Below are 8,676 nucleotides of genomic sequence, written 5' to 3' on the forward strand. Positions count from 1 at the left end.
CACGGCTTGACGGTCGCGCGTCGAATGATTAAATCGGAACGGCCGGCGATGCGCGCACGCACTTTCACTATGTGCGTGTGTGCGTGTGTAGGTGTGGCTGTGTTTTTAATTTGCCCCACATTTGGTACTTACGTCACAACTTGCATTGATCTCCGCTCATTGCAATGTCACTTATGTAATTCGTTATTTTAATTTATCGGTAATTCTATTGTGATCTTTTTTGATATTTTGACTGCATTTTTGTTAATGTTATTTTCACAAGTTAATCTTGTATGAATGATCTCAATGATATAGCTGAAGTTTTTAATATAAGTAATTAGGAAGGTAAATAATAGAACTCCTATTCGTAAACAAATGAAATTATAAATTATTCGTAAATTATGAAAGCGTAAATCGTAGGAAGTACTTATTAGTGTCTATTTTTAGTTACACACTTCAAAACACAGGATTATTTGAATTAAAAACTCCTTTGCCTGTTTCAACTTTCATTTAATTTACAGACTTTACTATTTGTATAAAAGTAACATTGTTTAATATCAACAGAGCTCTACATTTAGAAAAAATAACTCTATTCTTAATGTTAGTAAGCGTAAAAATCTATTTTAGTTTCAAAATATAATAGGTATAAAAATAAATGTAGGTACATAATAACATAACACACTACAGGTTCATTTCAAAATCGTAAATAACAACTCAAACCCAAAGCAAGAAAATTGACATTTTCTTTTTCCCTTTTTTATCTAAATACGTAATAACACAAAAAACAACAACAAGACACTCCATTCATCTCATTCGCCATAAACTAAGGGAACCATAAAAAATCAGTGAATTAAGGTCATCGCCCTCTCCACAAGGCAATGCACTCTACACTCTGTGAGTGCAACTAAAATTTTTGATAAGTGACACTAAAATGGGTGTTCGGCTGTTAATTAATAAGGGAAACTCACACAGTGATAAAGTATTTGGTACTGTTATGTACGGGAAGTGTAAGTTTGAGATTATAGTGATTTAATGAGACAATAATTACGAAAAATAAGCATTTTGTCCTTATTTGTACTTTTCTCTGTGGTGCACAATAAAGTATTTTTGTTTGTTTGTTTGTATCTAAGTATAGTAATTATTTGAGTGTTGATAGATGATAATATGGAATATGTCGTATTAGTAATAGGTAATTGTAAGATTAGTTGGATATTATACAGTACTAGAATTCCGTTCGCGGCTTCGCCCGCGTTTTGAAAGAAAAATCCGCATAGTTCCCGTTCCCCTAGGATTTCCGGGATGAAACCTATCCTATGTGTTAATCCAAGTTACCCTCTATATGTGTGCTAAATTTCATTATAATCGGTTCAGTAGTATTTGCGTGAAAGAGTAACAAACAAACACACACACACACATCCTCACAAACATTCGCATTTATAATATTAGTAGGATACTGGAATAGGAATTGTTTAATCACATTAAAAACTTGTAAATAGTGTTTTATTCACATATGAGAAGTGAAATTATTGTACATACTTAGAACTTATAATACATACATTATTATTGTACTAAGTTTAAAGGTGATATGACTGACTTATTAGTCAAAGTTAATCTTGTATCTAAATGACCACTTACTGAAGAATTAATCAGCTCGATAAATGAATATACAGCTAATTTTTAATACAGAACGAAAAACTAAAACCAAAAGTGGCATAGTCACGGTAGAAAATGCATTTGAATATTTAATACAAAAAAACCGTTGAAATGTGAAGCTCCTCCTTTTTTGAAGTCGGTTATAAGGTAAATAAATATTACAAAATGCTTCCATAATACGAACAATAAAGTTAAATGTAAGTAATGTTAATTTTACGCAACATTCGCAATGTTACATACTTTATTCTTATTACGAAATACTATAAATCATTTATTGATAGTCATTATTCTAGTTTTCTATTGTATTTTATTATTTATAGCACTGATTTAACTTACTGTTTTATTATACAGGGTGTCCCACTATTGGTATACTAAGCGCAAAGGGACTTGTACTTTTGCATACACTGATCACGTAAAAATACTTGAACAACAAAATTGCCCCAAAATTTTTTTGCTAAATAATGTAATGTCAATGAGTAGGTATAAAATAATATCCACGGAAGTAGTTAATAATATGTATAGTAACACTAGTTATTACTTCCCCGGTAAAATCCATACACATTAATTCAAGAAATACATCTGCTCTTGCCCATTTTAACTTTCCAATATATCCAATATTAATTCAAATGTTAACTTCAACACCATTTCGCAACCTCATTATAAGCTGTTATTTAATAAGCAAATCTCCATACACCCTATTATCCACAATTTCTGTTGATAAAATAACCACCTGTATCTTTAAATCAATTTAGAGACCATATTAATTATTAATATTATAAAGCTGAAGAGTTTGTTTATTTAAACGCGCTAATCTCAGAAACCACGAATCCGATTGAAAAATTCTTTCACTGTTAGATAGCCCATTTATAGATGAAGGCTATATAATATCATCACGCTAAGACCAATAGGACTGAAGCAATGCGGGTAAAACCGAGGTACATAATGCTTTTGGTTATGTCTATAATGACAATTGACCATGTCACTAATACACTAAATAGGTACCATCTGCATACAAGTACCTGTAGTAACCTTTCAAGATTCTAAATCAATCGTCACAACTTCCTCAACATCCTTTCCTTGAGCCCCAAAAACCCATTTCGAAACGGTTACGTCAACTTGAACTAGTACCGATACCGACTTCGCACGTTCTACTTTCTATAACATTTAACTAAACCGCCAAAAAATAAAGGCTTACATAACACCGTGAGTGGGTCTCTGGGTTCGTTATGCAATGTTCTTGCGTAAATGTGAAAGTCAGTCGGCTAGCTTCCGCGCGTTATGCAATATTTCTTGTCTTACTGACACACTTTTCTAAATCTTATTGGCCGTTTCGGATTAACGAGGAAATACTGTAGTATATTGTAGTATTATTTCATAATGTAATATGCCGGATATTGTCAAAATTGTGGTCAAAAAATATGAGTGAGTCAGCAAGTTCCGTAGCGTACGAGTGAAAAACTACTTTCAACCCATTGTACTAAGTAGAAATTACGTCAATTTTGCCAATACAAAGACCATGAATGGTATTAGAATAATGTAAAGTACAAATTTTTCTAGTAAATAGAAATACAGCATTGTAAAAAACGTATCTTCAATTCGTTATAGTTTTGTAAAAAATATTGTGAAAAACTGATTGACGCGGGGGGACTTCTAAATAATTCTAAGAAAATTCTTAGAATTATTTAAAAGTCCTCTGGAAGGTTTCTCGATTTAATTCGGACCCTTTACTCTAAATGCTTTTTAAACAATTTTTAGCTCATGGTGGTAATGGCCCTGATACTCTTGCTACCAATCATACTTAATTAGTGATGTCCTGTTCTACTTTTATGAAAGAGATAGGACAGCATTGTTTTAACTCCAACATCTATAGAAAAGAATATCTTCTAACTATATGTATAACAACAGATATAACATAATAGAGACACGTTATGCAAAGTTCTGAAACTTGATTAATTATTGTTTTGTTATAAAAAAATGCTTACAGACATTTCTTCTGCTTAGATTTGTTGGTAGTCATTTGTCTATTATCACTAGATAGTTTAGATACCTTTTCATTTAGATACATTTTCTTTCAGCCCGGGGCTCGCTTTGTCTAAAACCTAATAAGTTATATACTAAAACCTTCCTCTTGAATCACTCTATCTAGTAAAAGAAACCACATCAAAATCCGTTGCGTAGTTTTAAAGATTTAAGCATACAAAGGGACATAGGGATAGAGAAGGCGACTTTGTTTTATACTATGTAGTGAAGAATGTAGGATTGTATGAATGTATTATCTAAATGTGTGGAATAAGAATGTTTCTTTTGTTTATCGCTGAAAAACACAGTATTAAATGTCTGTTTGTTTGTTTGTTACAGATCGAGCATCGGCTGGACATCGAGTGATATCGTGCATTATGTATAAACCTGTAGTTAGGTTATAGTTAGCAAATTCATTTTGTGATTTTAACTTTATGTTTGACTGCATTTTGTGGAAACGACCGTTTTATTTTTGTAGCTATATTTCAGGAGTTATTAGCATGTAAATTTTCTGTCCAATCTGTTAAGTTTTTCTTTCATATTTTAGAAGTAAAAACTACAATATAATGTACGGGAACTTCGCTATTCATTGGTTTCTTACCTTTCTCAAACAATTTTCATATTAAACTTTTAGAAAATAGTTAACTTTTTAAAATTTTCTAGGGTATATATATTTGGGTCGTTTTCATAAAATACAGATAATTATTGTAGTCTGGTTACAAGGATGTGATCTCAAATGTGAACCAGTACTGCCAACGTAAGGGTGTTGCCACACGAGCGGGAAACGCGGCGTTTTTATTCTAAATGGAGTTTGTAAACTGACGTTCGCTAGTGTGTCACCGCCCTTTTCTTTTTGTATATTTGAGTACTATTTAGTGCTAGTACTATTTTGGTTGTCCTAATTAATATCGATTTACAGTACCGTGAAACTTATTTTTAATATAATTTATTCTTTACTCCTTAATACTTTTACACAGTTATTTCTTTTAAAACTTAGTTCGTTAATTAGGACAACTTATGCTAGTTTTTACATTATTACATAGAAATATGACTCGAACGGAATTTAGAGTTTTACAAAATCTATACACTTTTTTACTTACATGTTTTACAATTTTATTTAAGAGATGAGAGCTCAACGAACACTGCCATTGAAGTCTCGAAAATATTTATTTTTATTTTTAAAAGAATCCCCAAAAATGCGATGTGTTTAATCATCAACATGTCATGTGTCAAAATAATGGACTAGATGTCGCTAGCTTCGCTCAACATTTAAATTTTTATACAATAAAGACGTATATTCGTTTTGAAATTGTAACATAGTTTATTTTAGTATTGTAATTATTATGTAAATTGATTGTATATAATCTTGGATCGTTGCTGTTGTAAGTTCATTTCACTTTTCTGTTTCTTGTTTAGGAAGAAAGCAGATGCATTAGCGATGGCACAAAATTAAGGCGTAAATTACTGAATAAAAGTATCTGCTTTCAATAAGGCTAATTTAATCTTTCGTTACGTGAAAATGTCTGTAATCGACTGATACAGCAATTTTTAATATGCCCACTTGCGGGTATTTTAAAAGTTTACTTGCGACATTTTCACGAACACAAGCGCACTAAATACATAATTATGTGTAAATATTCACGCTAAGCGCATAGGGTTAGATTGGGATAAGTGATTTTGTTGAATACTAAAATGTTTATTCCTATAAAGTACCTTTAAATTTTATTTTCATTGATGTTAAATTAGGATTAAGATAATAAAAACACGGTCTGGGCACTGCCGGATGAGAAGTACAATAAAATCATAATAAATCTACTTAAAATCACGGGTTTGAGGCTGCTATTATCAAATATCAGAATTTGATGCTAATCCTGTACTGCGATATATTTTATAAGGGTTGGTGATTGAAACGGGTCTTGAAACATATAGTTACCATGTTGATCCTACGATCATAAATATTTAAGACATTCGTACACTAACGATTAAAAAGTCCCAATGAAATTGAAGTAAAGATGACGCAGTCTGAATGTAGATGGCGCTGTTATAACACATTTATTCAAAGGTGTTTATGAATTCAAATATAGATGTTATATTATTTAGGTGCTATATTTGGAATTGTAATACGAAAGTGAACTTTAGTGTATGAGTGTTATATACCTACTTATTAATATATAGTTGTTAATATAAACGAAACTCCGTCCCGTTTACATATTCTTATAAATGTTTGTAAAAATATACTTAAGAGGATTTTAAGAATATATTTTCAATACCTAAGTATACACACAATTTTTATAAACGATCGTGTTTTTATTTTTAATGTATATTTGGCTAAGAAACGCGGCGGTCTGCCGTAGGGTATGAAAGGCCTTTAGAAACAAAGTTTCTCCCTCTGCATTTTCTTGGCGCTTATGAGGTTATCTGTGGTAAAATCATATAATTATAGACGAGAAACATAATATTATTTAAAAATCACGCTATAAGGCAGTATGGTAACTGCCAATTTCATTTATAGTCTGTGTCAGAAAATGTGCACATTTTATAATAGTTTTAGATCGTTATTAAAAAAAAAATTAACATACATAAACAATTTTAATATTTTTTAACTTTTTCTACGTGTTATAAGCAAACTATGAATATCAGTGCTGCCACAGATAATGAAACAAACTTATGAGTTTTTATTTATTTTTGCGACAGATAACCTCATACGGCACTATAATATTGTTATGTTTTAAATATTCTATCTTTTATTAAAATGGTGCTACGTTTGAAATTTTTTTCTATTTAACTTCAGAGCCAAAGACTTATTTGTTTTCCATCTTGTTTTATTTTATTTTATTTGTTGCTTCAATCCTTTCTAAGAAAATTTTGGTGGCCTTGACAATGTCTGACAATAAACAGTTTAATTGCGTTAATGTTATAGGTGCAATTAAATATAATAAATTTATTTAATATAACAATTGTTTTCTTTATCCCTTAATACCTATAAAATAGAGAATGAAATAATGATAATCTATATATATAAAACTCAAAGGTAACTGTCGATATAGTGATCTATCAACGCACAGCCCAAACCACTGGACGTATCGGGCTGTGGCATGCAGGTAGATGTCATAACGTAGGCGTCCCCTAAGAAAGGATTTTAGAAAATTCATCCCCCAAGGGGATCAAATAGGGGATGAAAGTTTGTACCATGAAAATTTATCTTTTTCACGCAGGCGAAGCTGCGGGCAACAGCTAGTCTTTTTATATTTGCGTATGAATGATTCCCTTTATGCCTAAAATCTGAAAATACAGGTGATATACAGCTTTCAAAATATTAAGCTAGATTTGTAATTAATAGTCTTAATCAGTCTGAAATATTATTGTAGTTACCTGAAAAAAGAGAAAAATAAATAAACTGCTACTATTATATACGCATTATCACAATATGTATTAACAAAGGTGAAACGATTCCATAAAATCATTTAACTTAACAATTTAAAATATTTTCTGCTCTCTCGGCTCTATCTTTGCTCAGGAGCACATTTGGGAAGTATGGGTACGTCGTGGAGCTGTAATCAAACTTAGTAAGTATTGTATAAACGTATATAAAAAGTGAAGTCCCGTGTCCCCGTAGTGGGGTAGGGGGCAGATGCATTATTCATACATCTGTTTCACTGATCGATTTTTCTTTAGGGACAAGTAGGTGATCAGCCTTCTGTGTCCTGCCAGACCGAGACATTTTTTTTTCGTCTCCTCCGGGAATCGAACCCAGGACCCCTCGGTTCTACGCTCACGCGTCAACCACTGTACCGAGGAGGCGGTCATAAATAAACGTATATACTATATACTCGAAGTCAATTTATTTGTCAAATCTTCACTGATTGTTTCTGAAAAATTAAAAAAAATCCCAATCAAATTTTTAAGAAATGTTTTGCATAAAAACACAATAACATGTAGAATAGTAGATATAATATTTGTAATCTGAAAATTATATACACAGATAGTTCGTGATATAAATTATTAGTAACACTTAATATCCTGGAAAATACATATAGTATTAAGTCTATTATTAATAATAGAGGCAAGCTTCAATAGTAACTACGATACAATGTAAGACTTAAATGTATCAAAGAAAACAAAGTAAACAGAACATGCAACGAGATCCAATAGTTAATTAAATGAATTTAAATCATTCCATGAGTCACAGTAGACGCGGACAGATGCCAAGTGACCAGTCAGCGGTCAAGGGTTGGCTGAAAATATAAATCGGCACACTGCTCTATATTTACTATGTAATTAATATTTAGGATTTTTTTTTGCATATCTTTATAGTAATCCTTATCACAGTGACTGTCTGTCTATCTCTTCTTCGCGTCCTAACTACTGAACCGATTTGAATGTAATTTGGTACACAGATAGCTTGAAAGGATACATACATAGGATAGAGTTATCCCGAAAATCCCACTGGAACGGTACTCATGCGGGGTTTTCTTCGCAGACAAAGTCACTGGCGGAAAGCTCGTGAAATATAAATTAATTATGCAGCATTATCGCATTTTAATCTGAGGATTAAAAGTCCTTTGACATTTTTTTTTCTTGGGCAAACTAGCTTGGTGTCCTAATGGTAAGCAATCGCCGCCCATGAACATTTGCGTAGGTAAAGCCATTTATTCCAATGATAAACAATAATGAAATAATGAAGGAGGGGAATATTGGATTCTGGGAAGAGTCTAATATAACAGTTCTACTATTTGATGCCGATTATCTGAAGGGTGCAAAACCGAACGGAACTAGGTAACTAGCTAGTAGCTAATGGCGATCTTCTGTAGGGGTGTGGTACCTTTCCTGGTGCGAGCTGGCCAATTTGGAAAGCAGCACGCCTTACTCCCACGTGAAATCTGTAAAACTGTTGTTATACAATTTATAAGATTACTAGATTTCCGCCCGCGGCTTCGCCCGCGTATTCAAAGAAAAAACCCGCATAGTTCCCGTTCCCGTGGGATTTACGGGATAAAACCTATCCTATGTGTTAATCCAAGTTAC

At 32.2% G+C, this 8,676-nt stretch overlaps 1 protein-coding gene across 1 annotated transcript in view; it reads left to right on the forward strand.

Moving 5' to 3' along the window:
- The window catches only part of slbo (CCAAT enhancer binding protein alpha slow border cells), a 28,256-nt gene extending 21,648 nt beyond the window's left edge, over window positions 1–6,608 (forward strand). Inside the window, exon 2 of the mRNA XM_089710627.1 lies at window positions 3,991–6,608. The gene's annotated coding sequence lies outside the window, so the exon portion shown is untranslated. The remainder of the gene's footprint in view (window positions 1–3,990) is intronic.
- Window positions 6,609–8,676: the final 2,068 nt, after the last annotated feature.

This window comes from Colias philodice, chromosome 25 (genome assembly GCF_061535455.1).
Source record: "Colias philodice isolate Cphi_HAF_F1 chromosome 25, ilColPhil1 Martin Lab GWU primary, whole genome shotgun sequence".
NCBI lineage: Eukaryota > Metazoa > Arthropoda > Insecta > Lepidoptera > Pieridae > Colias > Colias philodice.